The following is an 18,775-nucleotide window of genomic DNA, read 5'->3' on the forward strand; positions in this document are numbered from 1 at the left end:
TGGTTTCTATGCAGAGTTGCACCATATTTTGCACTCTGCAGTTTTAGTAAACAACCCCTTGTAGATCTCGTAAGTGCTGTTTAAAAGCCAACTGCTATAATACATTTGCATTATTATTATTTTTAAATCAAGTGATTTCTTTTAAGTAACCCTTCAATTAGAAAGGTTAATTATCTGGTTAACCTCTTGCTCCCAGATGTAGTAATGGGTTGGTGATCTGCCTTACTCTCCAGCAATGAATGACATTCTATTTATTTATAACATCCTGTCAATTAACTTACACACTGATTAATTTCATTTTTTCAAAAAACCTAATGTCAGTAATCTTGCTGCCACTGATTTGACAATCCTAATAAATAGTTTAAAAAGATGATATGGTATCATTTAAAAAAAAAAAAAAAACTGTGATAATTAGTGCCAGAAAAGTTTTCCCTGTGTCACCCATCCAATGCTGATGAGTTGTATTCAGGCACCACTAACAGGACATGTTGCAGTGACAAAATATGATTGATCCATACTCTGACAGCATGAAACATTACTGAAAATAGTTTGTGATCAGAGGCACACATAGTATTTGTGCAAACTATGCAGTTGCTCATTGGCTCTCTGGAACTTTAATACTAAATATGGGACAGATGGGAGCAGGGACCCCTCCCAATGTCATGTAGACCTAGATATGCTTCACTTTTATCTATCTGTCAATCAATTCACAGGAAATAGGTGTTTTAACTTAGAAAGTAGTTTAATTGGGGCCCACAAATGGTGTTGCATGGGGGCTTGTTGTTGACATTTTCTGCCACCTCTTCTAATGTAGGCACATTTGTATTTGCCTCTCCAACTATGCATTTGGTGACAATACAAGGACATTTTTAGTAACACTCTGCTAGTAAGTATGATATGAAGTCAACTATAACAGCCAATTAAGTTTATGATTTTGATGACTGTAAAAAGATTTAACTGTGACAGTGGTATAAGCATGTGCAGTCCCACCAGCTGATGTGTATGTGTATGCCCTGTGCAAACAACTCCTGTATCAGCCATGCTGGAGGAACATTAGCAGTCAGTCATTAAAATCCACACATAACAATCAACTCTCCATAACATAATATCAAATTCAACTCTCCATAATATAACAGCTAGCCTTGGATGTCTGCTGTGGTGCAGTGTGGGTTGCCAGCTCCTGGGGCAGGGCCAGTGTTGCACCCCCTAACCTGTAGATCATTAGCATTCCACCAGAATGTACATATATATATATATATATATATATATATATATATATATATATATATATATGTGTGAGTGTGTGTGTGTGATCAATGGGGGGGGGGGGGCTGATGGAGTACATTGATGGTCAGTAGAGGCTGTGGTCAGTGGAGGCACAGACTGACTGCCAATATAAGGGAGGCCGAGACACTGACCACCATATTTTTTCCTGCTGTTAATCATCAGCACTAGCCATTTTTTTTCCTCCTATTGTCCACTGAAACAGGCCTTTGCTTTCCTCTTGGTGACCTCTAACACCAAGTATTTCCCTTACCCAGACCACCTACAGTGAAAATGTTTAATCTCCTTGATGCCAGACATCCCCCCACCTCCCCGACCATTAGTACCAGGCAATCTGTTTTTTTTTTTTATCATGTTGACCACTGATGGTGGTTGCCATGCACAGCTGTACATTACGTATTTCTCACTAAAATGTTTCCTGTCTCAACAGTTGCTGGTTTCTTAGTAGTTGCTGACTTTTTTAAAGGTCTTCTTCAAGGTAGCTCTAAACACAATAAAAGTGCATTATTTTAATCATTATCCATTAAGCTATGTGTTATGTATGCCTCAAGTAATTTATTGTGTCTACCGGCCACATATGAGGTATGCCCCATGGCCTTGTACATTTGAGGAGCAGCAGGCAATCAGAGGAGCAGCAGGCAAATCTATATTGCTTTCTGCCTACCAGAGAGCAGGATCTGTGAGTTAGGTCTGCTCATGGTGCTCAGTGTGTGATTCATCTGGTCTAGGGAGTGTCTCACACTGGTCCAATAGGGAGGCATATTGGACAGTGGAGGAAATTGAGGAAATCTGACTAATGGGTACACAGGCTTTGATACAGTGCATACAGTGCCAGTGATTGGCACAGACTGATTGTCTTGGTGCATTCTGGGGTGTAGTATAAAAGCCAGGAGCACATGTGCTGTGGGGTCTTTGGCTGGTGAGCAAAGTCCTGGAGAGAGGGTGGCGGCTGCCTCCTCCTCTGTAGCAGTGGTACGCAGTCACAGGCAGTTGGCCTGGGGACCAAAAAGGAAGCAGCTGAACCCAGAGGTCCATGAGAGCTGACTGGAGGGGTAGAGACACTGAAGACCCTCGAAAAACAGTATCGTGAGTACAGGGGATCGTGTTTAGGGGCCTGACCTGAGGGGGGGCCACCCTGGTGTAGGATAGTCAGAGGACGGGTTTCAGCAGGTGGAGTGAAAGGGGGTACTAGGTGTGTATCCCGAAGATAATTCATCCTAACAAGTAATCCTAAATCCATCTAAGTGGCAAGGTGAATCTGCAGCCTGGCTGCATCTTCAGACAGAAGTCCTCATCTACCATCCCTAATTTGAATAAAACTACAAAAACAACTTCATCCCCTAGACTGTTCATTGACTGAGCCAGAGAGTTAAGAGTAAAATTGTGCATGCTGCAGTTGTTATCGGTAACCCAGGGGGATCCCAAGGTGAATAATCCAGCAGTCCTCAAGGAGGCAGTGCTACAGATGAAAAAAGTAATACTCTAAAATATGAATTTTATTGATGCAAAAAGCAGTAAATCACCTCAATGAAAAACCATTGTTAGGTAAATAATAAAAATCATGAGGACATACAAACTGACATAAATGTGTGGGGAGAACCCCAGTATAGACAAAAATATTGAAAATAGTGGACACAGAAGCCCAACGCGTTTCAACATAAAGTCTTCTTCTGGGGGCAAAGATGTCCACTCATCAAGGATATCTAAAACAGATATATAAAGAAAAATAATAACTACACAAACATCTAGAAAATAAAATCCAATAATGTAGCGAGGTACAACACCCCAACAGACTTTACTTACATTTGACAGATCAAAACATAAAAAGGTCTATACATATGATAGAAAAACCAACTGTGTGTCAGAGACTTGGAAAGGACACCCCAAAAACAATGACGGAAGTCCCCAGGACCGTACAAGGGATCATGGAGCAAAGAGGAAACGAAATTCCAAATCTATAAATATATATGAAGAATGTAAATAAAAAAAATGTTTGAAATAAAATATATTTAAGATACAAAAAAAAAAATCTCTATATACCTTGAAAGATTGGATGAAAATCTTACAAAACGAAGTGCCCAGTATTGCTCAAAATATGGGCACCAAAGATGTCCCAGAAAAGAGCCACAGCCTCTATATAGAGTAAAAAATAAAAAAAATATATAAAAATTATTATAAAAATGAAAAAATTTTAAATGGAAAAAGGCAAAAAAACAAAACTCATTACCTATAATTGCAACACAAAACAGAAATTAATCTTACCCTAATAGGGAAAGAATGAGACTAAAAGCTTCAAATCTAGTATATATAAGTCGACTGAAGTATCACATGAAAAAGGTGGACCAATCCAATCATTGGAGTGCCAAAACAAACCTGTCAGTATGATATCCTAATTGCCCAGCATGGAGACAAGCGTGTCTCCATGTATCCCCCACTGACTTCTTAACATCCTGGAGTCGGTCGCAAACCGTGTCATGTCTGCCACTGCCCAAGACAAGCGCGGGCGAGATCGAGGCAAGGTCAAGTGACTGCCGGACCGGAAGTACACAAACCGCCATGTTGGAAAAGTGGTGGAAGTGGAGAGCGGCGCCGGCACGAGTATACCTGTGAGTAACTCTGACCAAAGGAGATCAGTGACTCACAGGTTCATCAAAAGGAGCCAGATGATTCCACCTGACGTTGGGGTGCCCACCAAAAGTCAAAGACACACAGTTGTTACAAATGAGAAACTAGTAAACAAAACAATATATATATATATATATATATATATATATATATATATATATATATAGGTAGAAAAACTATAATAATATGATAATATGATAAAAGACCTGTAACGGAACCGCGACCCACACTGTGTCTGGGGGCTTCCGTCAGTATACCGCCTCCTTCAGCCTTGAACATAGCTAACTGACAACTTAGCTTGTATACGTTTTGGAACCTTCTCCTTTATTGAACATTCTCACACAGTTTATATACAGCATGAACTTTCCCCTCCTGATCAAATTACCCCATCAGGTCAGGGGTTGCTTGATTGCATTATCATATGCAGATGAAATTGTATACAGAAATAGAATTACCTGAACTAAATATCTAGCCACCTGGACAGAAACAATATGTGAGTTCATCAACAACCAACAATGGGACAGACAGGCTTAACAGAATACACATCACACCTCATGTGTACAATACACATTATCATAAGTGTAAACACAGACCCCATTTGAAGCAATCCTAACCATTTTCTCAGTGTCCATTAAGTATCTGTCTTTCACTCCCAGTGATGGTGAGTACCGTCACAAGACCCACAATACTAAGGACTAAAAAAAAAAAAAAAAAAAAAAAAGGGACAATATCACATAAGATGCTCAAAGCGGCCAGAAATTAACCCTTCCAAAACCGGTCTATAACTAAGAATTTCATTAAGGCCAGAAGGATGGGTAGCCTTAAGAGTATATATCCAGCAGGATTCCCTTTGTAAAAGAAGTTTATTCCAATCACCACCCCTGGGATCAGGGGTGTTGATTTCCAAAGCCCAGAAAAGCAATTGAGGCATATGGTAATTGTGGGTATGAGCTATATGTCTGCCTGTGGTGGTGTAAATGTCTCCAATTTCTGCTGTCTGTATATGCTCCTAAATTCTATGCCGAAATTCCCTCTTAGTTTTTCCTATATTTACATTCTTTATATTTCTAGATTTGGCATTTTGCTTCCTCTTTGCACCATGATCCCTTGTACGTCAATGTTTTTGCAGTGTCCTTTCCAAGTCTCTGACACACAGTTGGTTTTTCTATCATTTGTATAGACCTTTATATATTTTGATCTTCCAAATGTAAGTAGTATCTGTTGGGGTGCTGTACCTCGCTACATTATTGAATTTTATTATCTAGATGTTTGTATAGGTAATATTTTTCTTTATATATCTGTTTTAGATATCCTTGATAGGTGGACCTCTTTACCCCCAGAAGAAGACTTTATGTTGAAACGCGTTTGGGCTTCTGTGTTCACTATTTTCAAAATGTTTGTGTATACCGGGGTTCTCCCCGTACATTTATGTCAGTTTATATGTCCTCATGGTTTTTATTATTTACCTGACAATGGTTTTTTTATTGAGGTGATTTACTGCTTTTTGTATCAATAAAATTCATATTTTTGAGTATTAGTTTTTTCATCTTTAAGTGTAATTCCTTCATTACCTTTACTTTTTGATATCACATAGTCCCAATTCCCTTCTATTGTCCCTTTGTTGACTTTCCATTAAAAAAAAAGTTTTTTTTAATTTAGCTGTAAATTTCCTGCTATTTCCATGACCTACCACCAATGAACTACCCTAAATAAATTTTCCTGCTCCTAATGATTGCAGTGGTACCACATATGTGTATTTTGTTTCTTGTTTGTACCTGTAGAAGGGCCCATGAAAAAAGGTACACATTTTTCTTTTTTATCTTAACTAAAACACATTGACACTAAGGGGTTTATTTACTAAAGATAGAGAGGGCAAAATTAGTTACAATTCTGCAGAGAAACCAATCAGCTCCCAGGTGTTTATGCTAAAACTTAATTAAACAAGGTTAGAAGCTGATTGGTTTCTCTGCAGAATTTTGACTACTTTTGCCCTCTCTAACATTAGTAAATAAACCCCTAACTGACACTAATACAAATTTTAATTTCTTTTTTTAATCCTACCTAAAATACACTGATCCTGACCTTTGACCTTAAGCTTTGACTCTGACCTTGACCCTAAGCCTGATCTAGCTGTTTTATCCTAATTTTTTTTCACACTTTTGTTTGTTTACAATGTACCTTTCCCAATATTCGGAGGAGAAAAAAAAAACAGAGGTGGGCTTTACAGTGACTGCTCACTGTGAAAGCCAATCAGAGGCTACCACGAGGATCACATCAATCAGGTGATCAGGAACCGGCCTCCTGGTTTCCAATCTTTATTACAAGACTCGGGGGTCTCGGTGAGAGCCCAGTACGTGTGCTGGGAGTGTGCTGTGCAGCACACATGTATGCATATATGTGGCCCCACAGAAAAAGATCCACTTCAGTGAGGCCGCATATATGTGTACAGGCAGCAGGAAGGGGTTAATGTGGCTGTTAACACTTACATATACCCCTTGAAGTGACTAGGTGATCCACAGAGATTAAACAAATCCTCCTACATAAGGTGTACCTGTTTATCTGTAGCTCTCAAAGTGCAGAATTTTTACAGCTTGTCTGAGATTTCAGAAAACAGAAGGCTGGGATCTGAAGTTACCCTTTTCAAACAGAGATGAGAGCTGATTGGGGGGAATGGATGCACCCCCCTTCACTCAGCACACAGGAATCGAGCTGAGGCTGACAATCACAAGGTGTGTGTTGGAGGACCCTCCCCATCACGTTTTTATCTCTTGGTGCCTTAGAATGCCTCTTCACCTTATACTCTTCAGTCCAGTAAGTGATGTCCTGGTCCTCTTTATGTTCTTCTTCATCTTGGCAGTGAGCACCATAGCCCTGAGACTCCATGTCTGGGGGTGAAGCATTGATGCCCTGGGCTCACAAGAAATGGGTAAGGAAGAGGAGCAGCAGTATATCACAGAACTGGTGAGTCTATGAAGGACATCACTGGAAATGAGGTGAAAATAGCAGCCCAATCCGTTTTTTGATTTTAACTTTTTCTTCTTTTTGCCTGGAATTTGAGCTTTAATTACTAACTAAAACCACAGTCAGAAAAAAAATCACAAATTAACGTAGTTAAGATTTGTAAAGTAATACTTTGAAAAATACTTTTACAATTGAATTACTTAATTTAATTTATAAATTAATTACATATTAAAAACGTTAATATTTAGTGCCCTTCCAACCTCATAACTGGCATGTATTTGGGAATGGTTTGCATTTGGGATGCTTCTGAATTTCCCTTGAGAAGCTTCTGAATTGCTTATAAATACCTTCTAAGTTGATTTAATTAAGTCTGCTTTCACATTGACTTGTATGGAAAAGAAACAAATACACATGTATAAAAGCTAGCAATGTGCTATGGAAAATAGAGTGGGCAAAAGCAATCAACCAGATTTTGATTACCAGAAGTCACAATACTAGATAAATATTGATTTTACTTTGAGGTGCTCATTGTTAGTTGCAATTAATAAGTAGCTGCCCAACGCTGAAGAAAGGTCTTTATTTGCTCAAATAGGGTTCACCAATGAAATCTATTGCACTGTGTGATACTGTTTCTTGTCTGAAAACCATACAAGCAGTATGTGATAGCATAGTTACTTACTGATTAGCTCTTGGTGCAACCAAATAATAAAGGAAATGTTCAGCTTTTTCATTGAAGATAGGTGGGATATGAATTTCAACCCATGATACTGTCATTCATTGGGGCACGCAGACTCCAGATGCCTGGATGAGTGTTAATCAACTTGTCTCTGTCATATACTAAAGTAGGGTACACACTATAAGAAAATCAGGCGAACGATCGTCTGATTTTTCTCGTTGTTTCACAACAAGTCGGAAACGAGGACTGAAATAATGTATGAAAAGTTTTGTACCACAAAGCCTTTTTTTATGTTGTTTATTGTTTCTGAACATGCGCAGTCCTTCATTTCTGATTTTTCTTGTATGAAAATCATACAAAAACTGTACACATTTCACAAAAATTGTTCCTTCTGTTCCTGTATGAGAAAAACTTTGGAATTTGTCCCTTGGGAAATTTCGGTTCAGAAGGTCAGAATCGGCTGTCGAAAGTTGTGTACACATTATCAGAAAATGGTACGATCAATCCTTGGACGAAAATGTTTGCCCGATTTTTTTTTTTTTTATAGTGTGTATGAACCTTAAAGAGGTTGTAAACCTCAGAAAAAAAAACCTGAAAGACAAAGGCATAATGGGCTAGTATTCATCGCATACTAGCTCATTATGAAATGAACGAAGCCCCCGCAGCACCGCCCGCTCACCGGTGACACGGCCGACATGTTTAGCCGTCTTACTTCCGGGTTCATCTTGATTGGCCGGAGCCGCAATGACGTCACTACCGCGCATGCGCACAGGAGCCGCTGTTTACGGCACAGGGCTCTGAAGGAACGGCATGGGCGGCCATTCCTTTAGAGCGCATGCGCCAGTGTTGTCACTGGCTGCAAGCAAAGTAAATATTTCCTAAAGGGCGCATGTTTAGGAGATATTTACAGTACCTATAGGTATAGGTACCTTATAATTGGCTTACCTAAAGGTACAAGTTACAGAGGAAGCTTTACTTCCTCTTTAAAAACATGATTATTTTCTAAATAATTTAAAGTAAATAAAAAGCTGGTGGATTCGTAAATATCCATCCCTGAAAAGTGGGCCACACAAAGAAATTCCCAGCAGATAGAATTTCCCAGTGTACATACATCTGGTTTGGTACATAATATCCTTCTTATGGTCAGGGCTCATACACACAGCAGTTTCATCAAACAATTCATTTACATTTTTTTGTTAAAGTTGTAAAGTAGTCAAAGATATATACAATATATATGTATGTGTATATAGTGGTTTCATAGCACTGCAAGGGGGTGAGATTGAAATTGTCTAAATTAAACCCAGAGGAAAACTCAAATCACTTTTGATTAATTTCAACAAAATGTTCTATTTGATCATATTTTTTCAATAACCTGTATTAAAAATGTATAGCGCAATTCAATCTATAATATTCAGATGGTCACTTGAAATCATGGGCTGTAGATTGCTTTGCTTCAAGCAGCTGCTTTCAATTGTTTGTATGATTCATGGTCGATTAAAAGTGGTTATAATGTCCTGAAATTGCCACGGGAATGACCAGCTTATGCACACGGGCTTATGCACACACCACAATGAGCTATATGTAGTTGACTTAATAGGCTGTTTTTGTAAGCGACATTTTACTTTTGCAAGGGTTGTTCCCATTGGCTTAGAGAATGTGGTATTTTTGCTTGTACATGATTGGATGATGGAAGTCTGCAAAGCTTTACTCGTTCTCCAAGCTAACGTAAAATGTTTTTGAAAGTGAACAGTCTGTTTGCCTTTAGTAAATTAACCCCAATGTGTGTTGCAGTGCATGGTCATTCACTTTGAATGTCATCCCCACTGCACATAGACACTGAAAATAAACAATATCTGCCACTCAGGGCACTGCAGGTGTCTTTTTTTGTGTGCTCATGCTTTATATGGGCTTGTTTTAAGTAAATAGGCTGCCTTAACACAACACACATCTATGAGTAAAAAAAAAAAAAAACTTAAAGAAGAGGTAGGGCCAAATCTCTTTTGACTCTGCTTCTCCTATAGGTGGCAGGAGTGCACTTCCTTCTGCACTCCTGAGACCTGTAGTCACCTGATAGCGGGCTAAAATCTGCTGTCGGTTGACATCACTCAGCCAGTCCAGGCTCTGGAGAGATCTCAGCTTTAATGTCAGAATCAACCCAAATGGCTGTATAATAGCTGGCCCTCACTCTCAGCACACCGCTGAGAAAATGAGCCAGCCGCTCCCGCCCAGGCAAAGCCTGACGTTCCTGGAGGGGCAGAGCAGAAAGCCAGTGACTCAGTGAAAACCAAGAAATGAGCAATCAGTGGTCTTTGATTACTTAGTTCTCGGTCTTAGAGGGACAGATGCAGCATTCGACACCCATCTAGGTGAGTATGTAGGTAGATTGCTTGTATATGAGTGAACAGAGCCTTAAAACATATTTGAAAATATTTTTTGTAAATATGAAATATAGCATATTAAAATTTAAAAATTTGCTTTTGAGCCAGAAGGTAGAGTGTTAGGCTATTTTTGCCATTTTCAAGGCTCTCAGTTTGCATCTTTGATGAAAGAAGTTGTCTAATTAATGATAGGGAAATGCACAAGATGTGTAACAAATCTTTAGACACAATTATGTTTGTTTTGCAGGTTTGCACACTCAGAAACAGGCAGAGCATATTCACAGTTGGCTTCTTTAATCAATGAACAAAGTGCTGTCAGCACTGCCCCAGAGTAGCCAATTACATTTCATCAACTTTGTTGTGCAAAGGAAAATTTGCTAGCTATGAGCAACACAGGCCCTGCTTGGTGCCTTAAAGCATACCTTCCATGAGTTCTACTCTTCTATTGGAATTAATGGGGCCACGGCAAGGGCAGGGTGACACAAAAAAGATTGCTTGAATGGGAAGGTATAGGTATTTAACAAACAAGTTGCACTCAGGGGGATAGGGACATTCATTTAAGGACAGCTGTACTAAAGGTACAGTTGTCCTTTAAAAAACACTATTTTTAGCTAATGGCAAAGTAGAATGATACAGTTCAGTTAATGTAACACTGTATAAGAAAAAGTTAAACATATTTGGAAGCATAATGATACGTATGAATCGCAAATGTTCACCCTTCCTGACCCCCTCACCAGACAGCAAATTCCATGCATCATACCATGGCGTAAAGTTATTATTAGGCAAATAATACACTGTAGAAGAAGTTGGACTAATCCATTTAGGATTCCAGGGGTATGGATTTAATTATAGAAAGACCATTACGATATTAGAACAGAATTCAGTAACTGCCTTGTTAAATATGAAAATAAAAACACAGGATCATAAAGAAATTTGAAATATATACAGTATATCATTAGTATACATCATTTTAGTTCAAATTAAAAAAAAGCAGTCATATAAAAGCCTAGATTTTTTTCTTTATTTAATCACCCTGGGCTTTACTACACATTGGATGCACATTGAATGTTGGACAATGCATTCTACATGTCACCTGGATCACACATTATGAGCTGTACATTGTCTTTATTGTTCTGATTAAAATGTTCCACTTTCTACAGTAATGTCAAATAATATTATAGAGTAGCACAGCCATACAGACACAGCAAGTAATTGTACAGTTTTTGATATATTTTGGACGAGATTGTATCTGTAATTGAATTATTCTACCATAAAACATATGTTCCATTGATGACTAATGTTATTTAGTAAAACTGTAAATGTAATACTTGTACTACATCATTTTTAGAAACTGAAATTAATAAATATTTATGTATAATATATATATATATATATATATATATATATATATATATATGTATATATATATATATATATATATATATATATATATATATATATATATATATATATATATATATATATATATATATATATATATATATATATATATATATGGAAGATAAAAAGAGAGAATTGCCTGAATAAATAAATAAAATATATATATATATATATATATATATATATATATATATAGATATATGTATATATATATATTTGGGACATGTGCACATATATTGGTACATATACAGTACATGACATCTGATCAAACCACCTTTATGTATACATGTGATTTTCTGATTGTTGTATGAAGGGGCTGATGTGAACATTCTGTGTACTGCAAAAAAAAAAAAAAAAAAATCGGAATCTACTGTATTGTTGTAGAAATAAAACTTTTTTTTTTTATTTTTTGCATTTTTTTTTTTTTTTTGCAATATCTCTCTCTTTTTCATTCTCCCTCCCTCTATCTATCTATCTATCTATCTATCTATCTATCTATCTATCTATCTATCTATCTATCTATCTATCTATCTATCTATCTATCTATCTATCTATCTATCTATCTATCTATCTATTTATCTTTGAGTATAGTGTATAGAAAATGCATTATACTCAAAGATAGATAGATAGATAGATAGATAGATAGATAGATAGATAGATAGATAGATAGATAGATAGATAGATAGATAGATAGATAGATAGATAGATAGATTACATTTTATATTACTACTGCAATCTCCTTTTCTCTATGACTTAAGACATCCTCTAAGAAAATGAAAAATTCACAAAAAAAAACATGTCCCATGTAAAGAAGATGGCATTAAAGAGAATGGGTTAATGTTCAAGTAACAGCAAAAATCCTGTTTTTTTATTTCCCTTGGACATGATTAGCTATAGCTGAGCATATGTTCTCCATATTAACCATCATTCAGCTAATTAAATAGTCAATGTTGATTTATTAAATTAATATCAATCTGCACCAGATAAGATAAAATCAAATGGTTGCAGAACTGTGGAGACACTTTTACTTTTTATACTTATGCCATGCCTGCCCTACTGCCAAGAAGTCAGCAGTGAAAAATCTGGGCTTTTGACAATTTTGTTAAGCTTTCAATACTTTTGCAGAGAAGCAGCTAAGCAGTTGCAGGAAAGATGTCTGGAGTTAGATCACTGCACCTAAACACAGCAGATAATGCTTCAGTATGGCTGCACCCATAGATACATTATTGTTACATTAATAAGAATACTGACATACTTGGCAGAAACGTGTTATTTTACCTAATTAGTGACAGATTCCCTTTAAGAGTCGAATTGCACTTCAGCTGTTGCCATTGTAGTTTTCTTAGGCAAATCTAAACCTATTGCCTGCTTTTTCCATAAGGTCCAGCTTAAAATGAACTATATTTGGCAAATAAAATTAGAAATCTTGAAGTTAAAGAAATAGTAAAGTAAGGGATTGCCAATCATTTAGGTTATCAATTATTCCAAAAATAGTTAGCATGGGTATTATTATTGGCTTTCATCTGGACGATGGAAATTACAGATGATGCTGCTATTTGTCCAGAAATAATAAAAACTGTTTGACAAAGAATTCTCATAGATCACATAGATGACGCTGAAAAAAGGATACAGACATCTAGACTAATGTATAATGAATGAATCTGCAAATACATGAGAATAGGCTGTATGGATGTTACCATCCAAGTGATGAGCTGTGCCCTGGACCTCTCAGTTCTGCTCAGGAAGCTTCACCATGAATGATACAACGATACCCTCTATAGCAGCGCTATATTACGCTAGGAATAATACTGCACTGATGATATTTATTTTTTACGTTTTTGTGTTAACTCAAAATGCATTTGCTATTTTTTTTTTCTTTTTACGTTAAATCGTTTGCTAATGATGACACAGTAATTATACTGTATCTTGAAAGGACTTTAGTATTACCGTTGTAAATATGTTTATGTTATTTCTCTGTGCAGATTTCTTTCAGTATTTGGTGCACTTACTGCGTGTCTAAAAAGTAACATAATATTACTAATTATAATAATAATAATAACATTTTTCTTCTTATGTTTCTTATTTTATTATTATTATTATTTATTATTATTATAATATTATTATTAGTATTTATAATCAGATATGAGTTTTGTATTAGTGCAGTGTGAACATATATGGCTAAAACAATAAATAAATAAATAAATTGTAGTATTTATATCAACTCTAATTTTTAAATAATAAGTATTGCCAGCATCCTCTGGTGACCAGGGAGCTCAGCTCTAAATAAAAGTCAGAATTTTAATGAAATCATTTTTAATAGAGATAGCTGGAAGATAAGTTGATAAATGTACTGACTGCGCTACCATCTCTGTTCTACATAGATTCCTATCTCCTACATTTACACAGCACTCTGAAAGCCAACAAGAAGAAGAATATTCTTTGTGTGGCAAACATTTAGGATTCTGGCACTTTCCTACTGTGTGGAGCAGCCCAGCACCCCTGTACCCACAATCACCCCAGTAGCCTGCGCCTGACACCACCAGACCTGGACATGGGAAGTAACATTTAGTAAATGGGTGTTGGTGAACCTACCTATCTCAGCATGGAGACCATTGTTCTGCATTGTGGACTGTGGGCAGAATTCGGAAGGGGCAGCTGCTGGTCTTTTATGAAATCACTGCAGAGGAAACTGCTTTGGAAAATACTGATCACATCTTTAACACTTCGTTTTTTCTGATCTCTATTTTCATATCCTTTTATGTGCCAAAGCTTGTTTTTTCTTTTTATACTGACCCCATAAGGCCTACGCTTTGTACCCCAAAACAGATTTAGTATTGCCTTTCTTCAACCAGATTTCTCCAGGGACTTTATCAGGAACCCCACCACACCTTCATATAAATACATAATACTGAACACCCCCGAGCATGCCACTCTCAGAGAAAAACATTCAATACCTACAACTAAATTACCGACTAATTATCAGTCCTCAATACAAAACGCTGGTTTGTTGACTAGCCTGTACCTCTTAATAAATTGCTCCCCTTTTTCATAGCAATACAATAATGATTAGTCTATACCCTTTATGAATTATCACTACATTACTGACTAGCCTGAATATAGAATTCTGCATTACTCCCTAATGAATAGTTGTACATATAGGCTTCACTGTAGTAAACTGCATTAGTCTTCACCGGTGGCGGTGAATATAGAACATTGATTTACTGACTAATCTTTACCCCTTAATAAATAGCACCACATTATTGACTAATCTGCACCGCCTAGTTAATAGCACTTGCCAACTCTCCTGGTTAGCGTTATATTACCGACTAGCCTGTACCTCTGAATACAGATTACTGCCTGTACCCCTTGGTAAGTGGCCCTACATTACTCACCAGCCTGCACCCATGAATATAGAATTCTGGTTTGCTGACCATAATATTGTACCTCATAGTACTACATTACCGACTAACCTGCACCCCTTAATAAGTAGCTCCACATTACTAACTAGCCTTCACCCCTGAATAAACAACTTTGCTTTACTGACTAGTCTGCACCTCCTTAGTAAATAACATTACATTACTGACCAGCCTGTACCCCTGAATACAGAACTTCTACCGACTAACCTATACCCTAGGACTACATTACTGACTATGCAGCAGTATATTGTAGACTAGCCTGCACTCAGAACAGGGCTAAACAGTGAGCTATACTATACTGTACTATACTATACTATACTGTACTGTACTGTACTGTACTGTACTGTACTATACTATACTATACTATACTATACTATACTATACTATACTGTACTATACTGCACTGCACTGTACTGTACTGTATTATACTATACTATACTATACTATACTATACTATACTGCAATGCATATGCATTGTACTGTACTATATACTGTACTATTCTTTACTATACTATACTATACTGCAATGCATTGTACTATACTGCACTGTACTGTACTGTACTGTATTATACTATACTATACTATACTATACTATACTATACTATACTATACTATACTATACTATACTATACTGCAATGCATTGTACTGTACTATATACTGTACTATTCTTTACTATACTATACTATACTATACTATACTATACTATACTATACTATACTATACTATACTGCAATGCATTTTACTATACTGTACTGTACTGTACTGTACTATACTATACTGTACTACTATACTGTATACTATACTGTACTATACTATACTATACTATACTATACTGTATACTATACTGTACTATACTATACTGTACTGTATTATACTATACTATACTATACTGTACTGTACTGTACTGTATTATACTGTGCTATACTATACTGTACTATACTATACTGTCTTATACCATATTATAATATACAATACTATACTATATCATATACTACATTATACTTTACTATACTACTGTATGTTGTACTATACACGCCTTCCGGAGTTATAGTAGTGTGATTGTGGAAGGTGTGTGTCTGCACTTGCCTTTCAATAAACTGACAATTTATCTAACTTTTTGACCTATCTCTCTGCCTTCTCCTGCCAAGAAAACCTGACAGGTGCAGATTCCAAGTCCCAGCAAATCCCAGTGACTGTGGATGGCTGCAGGCTGTAATTAGCCTCTTCCAATTATCCCAACACAGAAGGTATATCCCCACAGCTTACCGACAACGGGAGAGATAATTCTTCCGATGTAATCATACTGCTCTATACAATCATCGCCTAAATGCACCTTGCCAAAGATATCATAGACTTATACAGCTGTATACATCTGATTATATAGCTTTAGATGTTTTTTAAATGCTACATTGCTATTGCTCATTTGTTCGAATTCCCTGATAAACCAACATCTATCTATTTATCTATCTATCTATCTATCTATCTATCTATCTATCTATCTATCTATCTATCTATCTATCTATCTATCTATCTATCTATCTACACTATATTACCAAAAGTATTGGGACACCTGTCTTTACATGCACATGAACTTTAATGGCATTCCAGTCTTAGTCTGAAGGGTTCAATACTGCCCACCCTTTAGCAGCTATAACAGCTTCAACTCTTCTGGGAAGGCTGTCCACAAGGTTTAGGAGTGTGACTATGGGAAAGTTTGACCATTCTTCCAGAAGTGCATTTCTTAGGTCAGACACTGATGTTGGACAAGAAGGTCTGGCTTGCTGTCTCCGCTCTAATTCATCCTATCAGGTTGGGGCCTGTCAACTTCCTCTACCCCAAACTTGCTCATCTGTGTCTTTATGGACATTGCTTTGTGCACTGGTGCTCAGTCATGTTGAATCAGGAAGAGTTCATCCCCAAACTGTTCCCACAAAGTTGAGAGCATGAAATTGCACAACATGTCTTGGTATGCTGATGCCTTAAAGTAGGGTTCGCCCCCCCCCCCCCCAGCAAAATATTAAAAGTCAGCAGATACACATACTGACGTTTAATATTAGGACACTTACCTGTCCTGGAATCCAGCGATGTCGGGAACCCCAGCCAATGTTTCCATTGGCTCTCGGGTGCTGCCACCGCCATTGTCTGTAAGCGAAAGCAGCAATGAAGCCTTGCGGCTTCACAGCCGGTTCCCTACTGTGCATGCGGGAAGCACAAAAACAGGTACTCACTCCCCTCCGAAAGGTGCCAGATGTGGCACAGGAGGGTAGGAGAAGTCAGATAAGCGGAGCTTCCAATTTTGGGTGGAAATTCCGCTTTAAGAGTTCGCTTCACTGGAACTAAAGGCCCAAGACCAACCCCTGAAAAACAATCCCACACCATAATTCCCCCTCCACCAAATGATTTGAACCAATGCAAAAAGCAAGGTCCATAAAGACATGGATGAGGGGGTTTGAGGTGGAGGAACTTGACAGGCCTGCACAGAGTCCTGACCTCAACCCAATAGAACACCTTTGGGATGAATTAGGGCGGAGACTTCGAGCCAGGCCTTCTCGTCAACATCAGTGCCTGACCGCACAAATGCTCTTCTGGAAGCTGTTATAATATATATATATTGGGCCAACTCAATATTGAAAACTACAGACTAAGACTGGGATGCCATTAAAGTTCATGTGCTTGTAAAGGCAGGCAAATTACTTTTGGTAATTCTATCTATCTATCTATCTATCTATCTATCTATCTATCTATCTATCTATCTATCTATCTATCTATCTATCTATCTATCTATCGCTCAAACGTTTTTTTTGCTTGAATGCAGCTTGTTTCACAAGGATGGGTGGTCCTGTCATACACCTTCTAGCCCATTTTAAATATAATTCACCTAATACATTGATCTGCAGCTCTCTATTCTAATGACTGTGCACTGCAGAGCAAGCTTCTAATGTATGTTTTGCAATAATCTCATCTGGGCCAGGGAACCGATTTGTTCAGTCCTAGTGATTTTATGAGAGCCCAAGTATGGCACCCAGAAAGAGCATGGTGTCACTGCTGGATCCATCCAACATGAATGTGTAACCAGTGCAACCCGATTCTGCCAAAAGGATAAAGTAACATGCTGGGGATAAACTGTCATCATATTCTGAGCCCAAGACCCCAGATTCCCAACCTGGAAGCCATGGTGACGTCACTTTGTAATGTTCTGGGTTACTTGTAGTTGGTCACAACAATATTATTTTACATCTATCACAAGTTCACTTTTATTGACAAAAACGACCAAACGATTTCCTGGCACCAATTGTAAAATGAATAATACAATTGATTGTTGTGTCACTTTAGTTATGTGCAGCAAGAGCAAAATGTAACAAAGAGAACAAAATGTAACAAATATATATATAGAATGACAGGAGATGATATGACTTGTGATTCTCACATCAAAACCCATTCGAGTGACTGGAACATCTCTTCTCTGGAATCCTGACCCAAGAATTATATTTAATATTTGGAGAGCTTTCTTTATTATCAGAAAGGTGTAATTACACTGCAGAATAAAGTCCTTTTATTTCCCTGTATATTGATTTAGATTTGCAGTGCAAACATGAAATTTGATATAGGAGGAAGAACAGAATATGGTTACTGAAAAGTTACACGATAATATTATCTTATTTTGCTAGATACATCTATTTATTCTATTTATTTTATAGGTATAATCCGTGGATTCCATAGTATAATATAAATAATCGATCTTTGTGGTCATGTAACATATAAATAAATAAAAATAAAACGAGAGTTTAACTTTATTTACTACTACTACTTCTACTAACAATAATAATAGTTTTTGTTATTACTATTAGTATTACTATTATTTTATTTTTTTATTATTATATTTTTATTTTTTTTAAGAAATCCCCAAACAAAAGCTATATTGCTATTACGGTTCTACTACTACTAATAAAAATAATAATAATAATATCTAGATACATATTATAGATACGATAATTAAATGTTATAGAGAAAATATAATATAAATAGTGGTAGT

The sequence above is a fragment of the Pelophylax lessonae genome (assembly GCF_965119305.1).
Source record: "Pelophylax lessonae genome assembly, chromosome: 8".
In the NCBI taxonomy this organism is placed as follows: domain Eukaryota; kingdom Metazoa; phylum Chordata; class Amphibia; order Anura; family Ranidae; genus Pelophylax; species Pelophylax lessonae.